The sequence below is a fragment of the Monodelphis domestica genome, chromosome 4 (assembly GCF_027887165.1).
Source record: "Monodelphis domestica isolate mMonDom1 chromosome 4, mMonDom1.pri, whole genome shotgun sequence".
Taxonomy (NCBI): domain Eukaryota; kingdom Metazoa; phylum Chordata; class Mammalia; order Didelphimorphia; family Didelphidae; genus Monodelphis; species Monodelphis domestica.
This window is the reverse complement of record NC_077230.1, coordinates 445,963,934-445,977,999: the sequence shown is the minus strand read 5'-3', so window position 1 is coordinate 445,977,999 and position 14,066 is coordinate 445,963,934.

The following is a 14,066-nucleotide window of genomic DNA, read 5'->3' as shown; positions in this document are numbered from 1 at the left end:
CCAGGGTAACACAGCCACCAAGTGTCTGAGGTTCTATTCCATCTCAGATATTTTTTATTCCATCCACATTTCCCTCCTCTTCCAGGGGTTCACATGAAGGTCCTGTGGTTGAAGTGCCCGGTTATGATCCCAAGTATGAAACGGTATCCAACAATGTAACACACAAGAGGGAGTTTTATTAACCAAATTGCAGTTTGGGGCACAAGACTAAAATTGCTGGCCCCAAGTCTGGGGTTTGCAGGCTTTTTATACACTTTCGTGGTAGGGGGAGTGCAGAGGAATTCCTGGGTTGGGGAGAGTGAACAGGAACTTCTAGGGCTGAGGTGTTATCAGTTCCTGACATATGTCAGGAGGGGAAGGGACAGGAACTTCTGGGTTTAGGGTCTTTATGGCTTGTTAGATTTAAAATGGTTGAGTTCTTAAACTGTAGTGAGTTAAAATGGTGGAAGATATAAATTGTGATAGATATAATAGAGGGTGAGTAAATTTGACCACAGAAAATATGTTTCACTACAGTGTCTTGGGTTTTAAATCAAATATAAGGTGGTCGCCAGGGAAATATTCCCAATTATTCAAATACCCAAGTCAACTGGGTTTTATAGAGATTTTTAATTACAAATATAATGAGGAATTAGAGAAAGAGTAGAAAAGGAATAATTATGAAGGGCCTCAAGCCAATATGGCCTAGACCTGAGTCTTAAGAGAGAGAATCAGTCAGTCAGTCTTTTAACACTCACCACAAGGTCTGCCTAAACAAGGATTCTAGTGACACCAGGCCAGCTCCATCTCAGCTGACTTCACCAGAGAGAGCTCCAGCGAGCCCTCCTTAGAGATTGTCCTCCAAGAGCTTCCCTTCTCCAGAGCCTCTCTCAAGAGATTCTTCCCAAGCGATCCTCACCAGAGATCCTCCAAAAGGATTTCTCCAAAAGGATATCCCTCAAGAGATTCTGCTTTTTCTTATATAGGGGTTTTTCTCCAATGCACCTCCCCTAAGTCCCTACATCTACCAATCACTGTAGATGCTTTCCAAAGGACTGCCCATCTAAATTCCTGCTAAGTCGACCAATCTCCTCAGTAAGTCTGAATCAGAAAAAATGCTGCTGTGTCAACCAATCTCCTCAGTAAGTCTGAACTAGAGAAAACACAGCTGAGTCAACTAATCTCATCAAGAGAAAACTTGCCCAACCCTTTTAGGTACCTAGCATCCCATTGTATCAATTCTAAAAACAGGCCTGGCTCAAAGAACTCCTTGCCTTATTATAAGCATGGGTCCAAGTACTTTCATTGTTTAGCAAGGAGTTTTCTCTCCTAAAGCAGTCTTAAGTATGGGTAGAGTAGGGGTCCTCCCATAGCAAGGAGTTTTCTCCCCTAAAGCAGTCTAAGTACGGGTGGAGTAGAGGTCCTCCCATTTCTGATCCTGGTGTGTTCTCACATCAAAATGGGGGATGTTTCTCAGTAGGGAATTTGTTCCAATTAAGAATTCCCCGATGGGGAAATTTTTAACATTCACAAGACTGAGAGATTTCAAGATTTACAGGCTCCTGGCATATGTCAGGAGGGGGAGGGACAGGAACTTCTGGGGCTAGGGGTGTTATCAATACATTCCAGGGTATGGTAACTGGTTCTTCATTGACTTGACTGAAGGGGCTCTAGGGCAGGGGGGCAGGGGGGCAGAGAGAAAATAGATTCCCTGGCTGGTCCTTCATGGTCTTGTTGTAGGGGGCTTGGGGTGAGCCCCTTTGGTTCCGGAAGGGTACCTTTTGCTAAGACTCTGAAACTTAGCTTGAAAATAAAAAGAGAAATGTATTAATTTAGAAGGTAATGTTGAATATGGCCAGAAGGACAGAATAGGTGGATGACTGCCTCCTAGGGGGAACAGAATAGATGGAAAGCTATTCTTGGGAGGACAGCATAGATGTGAAGCTGTCTCCCAGAGGTCAGTTCTGGTGTTTTTATACTCTATACAACAGTGAATACATGAGTATTCACTCAGGCACAGTGGGTGGGAGTTTGGTCATCTGACCCGGTCTATCTGGAGATATAGGGGTGACTCTCATAGCTTAGGGGACAGATGACTATCTGAGGTACAACCTCTTGGTACCAAGGCATAGCCTGGAGGTGTATCTCTATGTCCATCTCAAACCTAAAGGATGAATCCTCTCAGGGTCGTAGCAAATGTTTAGTTAGTAGTCACAAGGATGTAAGGGAGCAAAGGAATTTTTCTGCTTATGGTTTGCCTGAAATACTTCTATAATTTGTGTGTACAATGTCCCATGCCAGTCTCAAACCTACTCTTGCTAGAGCACCTGGGATTGACCCTCATTGTATGTGAATAAAACCATGAAATGTTAGTGAAAGAACATTGCTAGTCAAGCTTGTTCCATGTGTTGGATCCTGCCTGCCATCCTGTCAACTCTAACCTGGGCAATAAATAATAAGAGGCAGAAACAGAATTTGAACCCAGGACTAAGTAGTCCAAGTCCTTTGAACTTTCTTCCTCTAGCACCATGCTGGTTCCTAAATATATAATGAGGATGTGAGTGGACAAGTGTGCATGTGTGAGGACTCTGGCCATCTCTGGGGGTCATTGGATTGGAGGGGACCTTGCATGTTGCCTGGACTAATTCTTTTGTTTCACAGAAGAACACGCTGAGGCTGGAGGAGAGATAAGCACATGTCAAAGCCAGAATCTGAACCCATTGGAATTGCATGTCAGCTATGGGGGTGGGGTGGGGAGGGGAGGGAAAGAACATGATTCTTGTAACCTTGGGGAAATACTCTAATTAAACTAATTAAATAAAAATTTCCAAAAAAAAAAACAGTATCATCCATGAAGTGGACCATTTTACATTCCGTGAACACAATGGACTTCAGAGCTTGTTTTAAAATTTGGCAAAACCAGTTGGTGTTTTCGGAGAACCCCTGGGGCAAATGACTCCATCTATAATTATTCCCATTCCAAGAAAAAGCAAAGATCTTTTGACTTTTCTTGTCTATGGATATTGAAAAATAAGCACTACACAAATCCACCACTGTGTAAAATTTTGAATTGTTAGGAATTTTACTTAGAATACGAGAGGGATTTTAGATTACAGGATTACTTTTGATGACAAAGTCTTTCATCACCCTTAAAACCTGGTTGAATCTCCACTGTATTTTTCCTTGGGCATCTCACTTTGTTTCCTTGGTTGGCATGATTGGGGTAGTATATTCTGATATCATTGGAACCAGGATTTTCTGCTGGATCAGGTTTTGTATGATCAACCTGATTCCATCAACTGCCTCTTTGCTTAATCTATATTGGGATATTCTTGAAGGTATTCCATCTTTCACTTTGATTTTTATAGGATTTGCAGATTTCTAAAGCCCTACATCAGAAGAATGCTTTGCCCAGATTTCAATTGGCACTTCACTAGGAATCTCATAGATTGTATTTGCATTTTGATCTTGTTCTTCATCCAGTTTCCCCAGTAATTGCAAAGGATGATGTTTCAGTGCTTCTTTTGGCAAGTGTAGGAAAATCTTTCCAGATGTATCACACTGGATTATAGCCCCTATTTTATTAAAAAAATCTCTACCTAGAAGATTCAAAGGACACCCAGGTATTAATAGAAAAGTGTGCTCAGGAGTTAAGGGACTTAGAGTTATCATTTTGAATTTTAGTTTGGGTACTCTGTTTTCCTTGTGACATACATTACGTTTACTGGATCCACACTTTTACTGTCCTCAGGAGATGGATGATTTTAGCACTGAACGTGTTGCTCCAGTGTCTTATCAATGCTGGATATATTTCATTTCCCACCTTGATCATGGCGTGTAGCTCAGTATTATTAGGCTCTTGAAATACTGTAACCATTGGTCCTTGCAACTCTATGTTCCCCAAATCCCATTCTTTGTCTAGTTCTTTTTGAGAATAGAACAGCTACAGATTCTTGATTTGAGACTTCACTTTGCAACCCATCTGTTTCTTGCAATGGGATTGCTTGAGCACGAGGATTTAAAGATATTGGGATAATGTTTTTGTTGTTCAGAGATTCTGTATGTGTTGTTGGCTTAAATTCTTGAACATTAGGATTTAATTTGAATTCTTTTAATATATCAGTCACATTTTTCTTTTCTGTATTACCCCTATGATTTCATCCTCAGGAGTGAAGATATTGACTGTTCCAACCCATTATTTTTTTCCTACTATTAGCTTTGATGTTTTATCTCCCTGTTCAGTGAAACAGTTTGCTTTTGCATCATGAGAACATTTCTCTATTTGTGAATCAATTGTACTTGTTTGTTCTTTTAGCTTTATGGTGCTAGTTTCTAAATTATGATTTTTTACCTCTAGTAAGTCAATTTTGGTTTGTGCTGAGAACACTTTTAACTCATTATCACTAGCAACTATTTATTTGTATTCTGTACTTGCTAAATCTTTGTACACTAACAAGTTTACTGTGTCCTAGTTTTTGCAACAATATCTCCATTTCCCTCTTCCTTTGTATCTTTTCCCATTGTTCCATAAACCTTACACCCTATTTCCTCTATATGTTTTTGCTTTTGCATCTCCTCCTCTTCTTGTTCTTTAGTTTTATACTTTCTTTTTGTACCCAGCTGTACTAAGTCCATACCATTCCCTCCAAGTAATTTTTCCCATGAATTCTCCCATCTTTACTTATTGCTTTCACCCCAAACATCTGGCTTCATAATTGACTGGTTTTTGCAGCACCTGAGTACCGCCAAATACTTTGGCTTCGTTACTTGTTGGATAAACTTTTTCATCATCTCAAGATCAATTGCTTCCCTTAACCCTGAACAATTATGCTTACAACATTGGGTAGATGCTTGTTTGTTGTAGGTTATGCTATTTTTCCAGGATCCTTTCTTATTATTTGCTGAATCTATTTGTGCTTTTAAATTACAGTTTTTGACAATGTGCCCCAATTTCCCACATAAAAAAACACTTAGGCAAATTTCTTTTCTGGTTATTTTGTGCAAAATTTCTTTTTGGTCTATGAGACTGTGATGATGCCATGTTTTTAATTTCAGCTATCTCCTTTTGCTTTAGCTTTGTTTCCTTGAGTCGATTTCTTAAATCCTGAACTAACTCATCTTTCTCAAGAGAATTTTCTTTATGAGCAGAAAATATATAAGTGGCATTCTTTCTTAACCCTTCCAACCCAAGGCTATCCCAGCCAGGGCATTGCAACCTTAAGTAATTCTTGATGAGTGTATTACCCCCAACCCCCTAACAAATTGGCTTCTAATGTGCTAGAGATTTTGTTCATTCAAATCTTGGAAACCAAGGAGATTTTCAGCAGACTCAACAATTCTATCAAGGAACACTGAGGGATGCTCTCCTACTTCCTGCCTTAATTTCTCACACACCCCCCCAATTATTTGGAATCTATGAATGCAGATTCATTGCTTCGATCAGATCTCCCTTTGTCTTTCTCATATATACTAGATTTTGGTTGCCGGATAATTCTACATCTTTCCATTGTTCTGGCCAAGATGTTAAGTCTGGGTTTGACCTCATTTCACCAATGAATTGGTCTTTCTCTCTAGGTATCTGCTAGGTGTGGGGTGATACCTCAGAGTTGTTTTGATTTGCATCTCTCTGATAATAAGAGATTTAGAACACTTTTTCATGTGCTTATTAATAGTTTTGATTTCTTTAACTGAAAATTGCCTATTCTTTATCAATTGGAGAATGGCTTGATTTTTTATACAATTGATTTAGCTCTTTATAAATTTGAGTAATTGGTATGATCTCTTAATAGCAGTATTGGTGTTGCCCCTTCAGTTTCAACTTTCTTCCCCCCTTTGGCTACATTGTCTGTTTGTGCATTGTCTTTGTGTGTTGTTTTCCTTTTCCCAGTTAAGTTTGCCAACATTTGTTTTAACTGTATGATCTCCTCCCTCACTGCTAGAATCATGATCTTCATTTCATTTTCCTTGCTTAGTTTCCCAACCACTAGTGTTACTCCTTTCTTTAAATCATGGCACAGCTTGATCATTGCAACTATTACTGCTATTAAGACAAGCATGTAACAAATCACCCTGTCTAATCCAATCTTCAACAATTGTAAGCTGTCATAGATGTTTAAAATATATATATATATATAATCTGGAATTGTCACACACACATACACACACACACACACATACACATACACACACACAATGAACACCATAGGTAAATGAAGTTTCCTACTATGGCTAGATAATCCATTGTCACTACAAGTTGGTTAGCCATATTTATTTCAAAAAGCCTCTTCCCAGAGGGGGAAAAAAAAGTGGTTTTATGTCTATGCCTTTAAGAGCTCAGGAAGAGCAGAGTGTTCTTATTGGCTGTTGTTGTTGTTGGGCAGAGTAGCTTTGACTAGAATCACTGTTTCAAAATAGCCACTGTCACATAGGCTTTTGTGTGGTGACTAAGCCTCAACCACCCACTATCTTTTCTTTCCCAAAGTTTTGACTAAAATAAATAAGAATCCTGGCTGGCTCGCCAACTTTAAGATGGGAATAAAGGAGGACCCCTGGGATGATGTTATGTTAGTTAGTGAGTGAGTACTGATGATCTAACTCCCCAGAGAAACTCCTTCACTTTCTGAGTAGAGAGCTAGTGGCCACTCTCTACCTCAGTCTGGATCACTGAAGATGATTTGTTAGAGAAGTAGATTGTCACAGATCAGAGATCACTTCAGGAAATTAGTATGTATCAGTAGGCTAGGAATTTTGTGTAACCTAGCTCTTCCTTAGATGATCTCTTCTATGAACAGATCTGCCAAGGGAAACCAGTATTGGGCATCCCAAGTTTTGGCTTTTACTTAAGACTAAGAAAGGTTTCACTCCTAAAGCTCCTTCTCTCAAAACCCCCATCACCCTTCAAGTAATTTCTGACTGCATATGAATATAATTTAAAGAAGGTTTATTAATACAACTAGCTAGGGAAAGATTTAGGAAAGAGGGAATCAGGAGATTCTTAAGCTAACTGTTCAGACCAGACTTGAGTCCCCAGCTTTGGCCACTAGCCAGGACCAGCTTGGAAACAAATTCTTCCTTTCTCCTATGTTATACTATCTTAAACTAAATGTCTAAATAGTAGCTTGAGTCTTGAGGTTAAGATGTTAGAGACTGATGCTTTATCTTCAGGTTGGACACACAGACTGCCCTCCAGGGAATAATCCCTCTTGGGCTAATCTGACCTTTGGTGGTCTGACCACGAAGTTCTTGACAAGATGAGATTCAAGACTTTTAATAGATACCAGATATGTAGAAGTCAATTTGGGACACTTCTGGGAATCAAATGGGATTCACAATCCAGAGCTCAAGAAAACTTCTGAGCCTCCAAGGCTCAGAATCACACCTATCTCCCCACCCCACCCCCAGTTGAAAATCCTTCCCAGAAGACTCCTCTGCAACATTCTGCCTCCCAATCTGCCAATCATGTCTCTTCCTGTGTTCCATCTCCACTCTGTTAACATCTTCCCTTACAACGTGGAATAAAAATTTCTTTCTTTTCTCTTCAGATCCAAAGATATTATTCCATTTAGTGCAGATATACTAAATATTCATTTTATTTAACAACATAACATCTATTATGTCTCACACTCTATGCTGAATCTATCATCCTTCTCTGAGAAAAAGAACAGTATGATTCAGTGTTGGTTCTCTTGAACCATAGCCCTTTGGAGGTTCTGGACCCTCTGGAGGTTTCAGATGATGTCCAATGGATCAAAGCTAAGAATTCTTTAATGGCTCCTTATGCAGTGAGGAACTGCCCAGTTTGACTAACAATATCTTCCAAAGGACAAGGGACTGCCTTGGGAGGTACAGGATTCCCTTCAATGCCCATCTGAAAGGAAAAGCTGCCTGGGTATTAATAGAGATTTTACACACAAAATTCAGGTCCAGGTAGAGGCTAGATGTAGATAAAAATCTCTATTCACTTGTTCATCATTGTGATTTCTTCCTTAAAACATAGGACTTCTCTTTTAGTAATCTATATTTCACCTTGAACTTCCTTAATTTCTATTAGAAATAAATAAGACTTTTCCCCTTCATTTTATAGATTCTAAAGAATTTACAAAATTGTCCTTTTCACTGGGGTCTCCTGAGTTATGATTCTTCATTGCACTGTATTTCTTCCTAGTATGAGCAATCAGTATAAGAAGACCATGCCATTCCCTCTGGCTCCAGGGTCCCAACTTGGACCAGGTCTTTGTTTTCTCTTGTCTGAGCTAGAAGGAACAAGGATCCCAGAGTAGGAGATGTCTTTCCCTTTTCTATCCAGGCAGGATTCTGGCCTACAGACATTTATATGGGGTGAGATCCCCAAGGAGTAACAAAGCCTCCTGCCCTCAGGGGGAGACTCCAACCCAAAAAAGAGGAGGGTAGCAGATAGGGTCAGACTAGAAAAGGAAGGTCAGAAATCAAAAACTACTTCTCAGACTCACTTATTCCTTCTTTATGGCCCCATTCCAGTCCCTCATCCACCTGCAGAGACCCAGAAGGCAGAAGGGGCTGGGGATCCCAGAGCATATGAGACCAGTTAGAGCATCAATGACTCCTGAAGCCAACCTTTAACTCCAAGGGATAGAATGAGTGACATCTGAAAGTCCTGTAGCTGTGACCCAATGGGAAGGCTAGGAATGGCACTCCATGGTCTTGGAGATATGATGGGAGCCTGGACAAGTAGTAAGTGATTATTTAGACCTCAGCATTAGCCCCTCACTCTAACATCATGAGACACAGGGGGAAACACTTGAACAGACCAGATTATAATAATTTCCCTTTAAGACCTGGAAGAGTCTTCACAAATCACGTCCCCTGACTTTGGAGTTAAAAAAAGAATGGAGAGAATTTAGAGAATTTAAATGACTTGCATGAACTCTTGCTTGTAGGGATAGAGCTTGAGTTATTCATTGTTCTTTACTGGTTCTTGGGAGGAATCTTTGTACCATCTATTCTTATTAGGTGACCTTACTAAATAATTATCTCTAAAAGCTAATTAACTCCATCTGACTTGTTGGCATCAATTTATAATCCATGAGGGGGAGACTCATGGTAGGGAATAATGAACAATAGCATTAGAAAGATGCTTCCTGGCCCTTAGGGTTACCCATCGAAGCAAGAGATGAGACGTATCCTCTTACCCTCTGGGAATCTGATCTACCAGTGCGAATGGGAATTAGGAGTGAGCCCAGAGCGTAAATCACTTAATCCCTCAGTGGTGTAGCTATTTCTCAATGTAGGTGCTGCAGAGAAGGTGCTGGATAGTGTAACTGCCAAAACGTGGTTGCCAAAACTGTGAATGTTAAAACTGTAAATGGTCAAAAACTGTAAAGCTTTTGGCCAAACTGTAAAGGATAATTTTTAGTGTTTTGACTTAAAATCTAAAATAAGTGGTCACCATGGGAAATTCCCAAATATGAAAATACCTAAGTCAGCTGGGATTTATGGAGATTTTAATTAATATAAATGAAGGAATTAAGGGAAGGGGGGGGAGAGAGACAGACAGACAGAGAGAGAGAGAGAGAGAGAGAGAGAGAGAGAGAGAGAATAGCCAAGCAGTAGAAAAGAACCTAGGCCATTTTGGCCTAGGCCTGAGCCTAAGGAAGAGCGAGAGCAAGTCAGTCTTTATCACTCACCACAAGATCGTCTTCAAGCAAGCTCTAGTCCTTCAGACTTCCGAACTCCAACACCAACTATACTTAATTCAACTCAAATTCAATACACCTTTGAATTCCTCTTATCCCTTCTTTTTAAAGAAATTTATGTCACCTCCCCTAAATTTTCACATCTACCAATCACAATAGATGCTTTTTCCCAGGACTGCCCATTATTAGTTCTCATCTTCTTTTGTTCCCACCTTCTCTGGTTAGATTAAATCCTCTGAGTACTTCACACCTCTTTTGTTAAGCTTGCCTTTGCGAGTTGCTTGACTTTTTAGGTACTAATTTAACCTTTATAGGTACTTAGCACCCTTTTGTATTAGATCTAAAAATAGACCTAGCTTAAGGTTCTAGCTTTACTATAAGGTATGAGTTGGGGACTTTTCATTGTTCAAACAGGAGTTTGCAACTTTATCTTCCCCTAAGGCACTGAGTAGGGTGGAGTAATTTTAAAAGTTCTCAATACATTCTTTATCAAGTACCTCCATTGTTACAATAGAGGAAAAACAACAAAATCTTCTAAGGTACAGTCTGAGCAGTTTTTAAGATTCACAATAGCTTTGGTAGACAGGTGTGGTTTTCTAATCCCAGAAATTGGATTTTTCCAAATGAGTCATCCATCTTCTGAACATAAGTGAAATAATAATTATTTTAAAATAATGTTGCCAAGTGTTTTAAGATTCATGAAGCAATTTAAAAATATTATCTTATTTGATCCATACAGCAACCCTGGGAGTTGTATGCTATTATCCTAATTTTTCAGTTGAAATAGACAATGATTAAGTAACTTTTCCAGGGACATACAGCTACGAAGTGTCTGAAGCTGAATTTTAAGTTAGAGACTCCTGACTCCAGTCCTAGTATTCTAATCCATGGCCACAACTAGATGCTCATATCAGTGAGCACTTATCTATTCACCAGGCATGCTGGTCTTATTGACATTATTCTTGAGGAATACCCCTTTGCTTCAAGAATCACCCCTTAGTACAGTTTAAGATCTGGTACTGCTAGGGCCTCCTCCTTCACATTTTTTTTCATTGTGTGAATTTCAAAACTATTCCACCCTATTCAGATCATTCTTTAGAAGATTAGATTTAGCTATTTCCTGATCAATAACAATAGAGATACTTGGAATAACAGAACCAGGTCTTGGAAACTACATTCTCCACCCTATTCAGTGTAACAAGATTAGGAAGGGCTGCAGCAAACTCAAGATTTAATTATTTGAGAATATGGCCTTCAACAGATGTGCAAAAAAAGGACAGACCTCTGGGTGGTCCTAGGTCAAGCTAGAGCCACCATTGGCACATATGAGACACAGGAAGTGAGGTCAAGAACAGCCTCTGGAGTTCTCGGGACTTCCTGGGAGGAGAGCTAGAGTTCAGTTGGAGGCTGGTGCTTGGAGTTGGAGGAGCCTCACGGACTGCTTTCCTTCAGATTGGTCACGTGAGTGATAAGGACTGATCCCTTTCCTTGTCTTGGCTATTCAAGGCCTTAAAGCCCGCTTTGGCTCGCCTGAGCCAGAGTGGGTCTGAGTTAAACTTCTTTCCTTCCTTCCCTTATCCTTCTCTCTCTCTCTCTCTCTCTCTCTCTCTCTCTCTCTCTCTCTCTGTCTCTCTCTCTCTCTCTCTCTCTCTCTTTCTCTCTCTCTTTCTCTCTTTCTCCCTCTAATACTTTCTTCCTCCTGTTTGTAATTAAAATACCATAAAAATTTGGCAGCTGACTTGAGTGTTTCATTTAGGAATTACATAAGTGAATTCCTTGATGACCTTAAATTAATTTATATCAGTCTTTTAAAGTGATTTCAATATCACAATTGTTTTACATTGATATTCTTTTTTTTTTAAACCCCTACCTTCCGTCTTGGAGTCAATACTGTGTATTGGCTCCAAAGCAGAAGAGTGGTAAAGGCTAGCCAATGGGGGTCAAGTGACTTGCCCAAGGTCACACAACTGGGAAGTGTCTGAGGCCAGATTTGAACCTAGGACCTCCCGTACCTAGACCTGGATCACAATTCACTGAGCTACCGAGCTGTCCCTACATTGATATTCTTGACCTTTGTTAGGGAAGGATTTTGGGTAAGGGAAACACAAGAGGAAAAACATATAAAAATCTATTTTATATTTTTTGGAAGGGAAAGGAATAAGGACTTGGGGACTTGCTTATGCTTATTTAAAACTAATTAAACTATACTAACTAGGTTACTAATCTAAAAACTAAACCAAATACCCAAATCTCACAGGAGTCCAAAACAGTTAGAGCCAGGATCTGTTGTTGTTAGATGTCCAAGCAAGGCCTGATGTCCAAGAGAGACTGAATGCTGCCAGCAGCTAGATACAGGAATCCTTCCTCAGGTCAACACAGGGAAAATCCTCTTCAGATGTTCCTTTTTACTTCCTCAGGAGACCAAAAGAAAAAGTCCATTGGAGCAATATGGAGTCTTCCCAGATCCTGCTGCTCAGGCTCCCATGTGACCCTTGGTCACATGCCACTGTCAATCATACCTAGGTTTGCACTTTTCAGTTTTCCCACAGTTTTACAAATTGCAAACCTTTCCATCCTTTATCACAATTCCCCCCTATTGGACGAATCAAAAATTGTATTGGAAACACTATTTTTGAATTTGTGCAGAATCTAAAATACTTACCAGTTACCTAAACTAATAAATCTACCCCAAATAACAAACAACCTACACTCAACTATGTTACTATAACTTACACTAATCTATTCTAAGGTGTGAATCTTGAAATTTCTCAGACTTGTGAATGTTAAAAATTTCCCCATTGGGGAATTCTCCATTGGAACAATTCCCTACTGGGACCATTCCCCATTTGGAAAGTGAGAACTCTACTTAGATCAGAAATGGGAAGACCTCTACTCCACCCTAAGCCTGCTTTAGGGGAGAAAACTCCTTGCTAAACAATGAAAGTACTTAAACCCATACTTATAATGAGGCAAAAAGTTCTTTAAGCCATGCCTATTTTTAGAAGTAATACAAAGGGGTGCTAAGTACCTATTAAAGGTCAGATAACTTGTAAACTTGCAAGGAGCAAAGAGGTGAAAACTTATTCAGAAGTTTTTTCTGGTTCAAACTTACTAAAGGGATTAGTCGACTCAGCTGTGAATTCAGAATGGGCTGTCCTTTGGAAAACGTCTACTGTGATTGGTAGATGGAAGAACTTAGGGGAGGTGACATAGGAGAAAACCCCCTATATAAGAAAAAGACAGCCTGCTAATAGGAGATCTTTTTGAGGATGGCTTGAGAAGGAGCTCTTGAGAGACAGGCTCTAAGGAGGGTCTCTTGAGAAAGAATCTCTTGGAGGAAATCTCTAAGGAGGTCTCTCAAGGGAGGCTGACTCTGGCTGGAACTCCCTCTGGGGAGACTCTGTCCCTCTGAATCCATTGCTTGGACAAATCTTATGGTGAGTGATAAAAGACTGACTGATCTCTCTCTCTTAAGACTCAGGTCTAGGCCATGTTGGCTTAAGGCCCTTCATACCTATTCCTTTCTTACTCTTTCTCTCTTTCTTTGATTCCTCATTGTATTATTAATTCAATTCTCTATAAAACACAGTTGACTTGGGTATATTCATAATTGGGAATATTTCCCTGGCGACCACCTTATATTTGATTTAAATGCAAGACACTGTAATGAAACACTCTTTTAGGGGCCACAAATTAAGTTTTCCACTATTTTACTCAGTACAGTTTATAACCTCACCAATTTTAAATCTTACAAAGGAATTGTAACAAGGAAAAAGGAAAAGGAAAACAAAGTAAATAATGAACAAGTACAAAAGTCAAACAGAAGCAAAATCAAAACAGCAAATAACATCAAACAAAAGATAAGCATAACCTTCATGCAAACATCAAACTTAAAATGCTCTTATCAGCTAAAACAGAAAACCGTACTACTATTGCAATACATTAACATTTAACTTAGAGGGAAAAAAATTGAAAATCACAATAAACACAACATTGCATAATTTCTACAATGAAAATCAAACTAAACATCAAACTCACTTATGCAAATACATGTAACAAAAGATATTAATTATCTATGTACATGATTTACACATAACACAATACATACATACAATATATACATGTATACTATACAAATGCATATATACACTTATATACACTTTATATTTACATAGTTTACATATAAACATACACTATAATCCAATTAACTTACAATCCTATTATACACCCTATTTACATATATTTACAATTAAATCTAAGTATGTAACTACATTTTGTTAGTACATAACATATCTATAGCTAATCATAACATTGTTAGTACCCTAACTACACATTGTTTCACTCATTTAAGTGGTGATTCAATGTAACCTAACCATATTTACATTTTGTGTTTATGTTTTATTATGTTGTTACTTT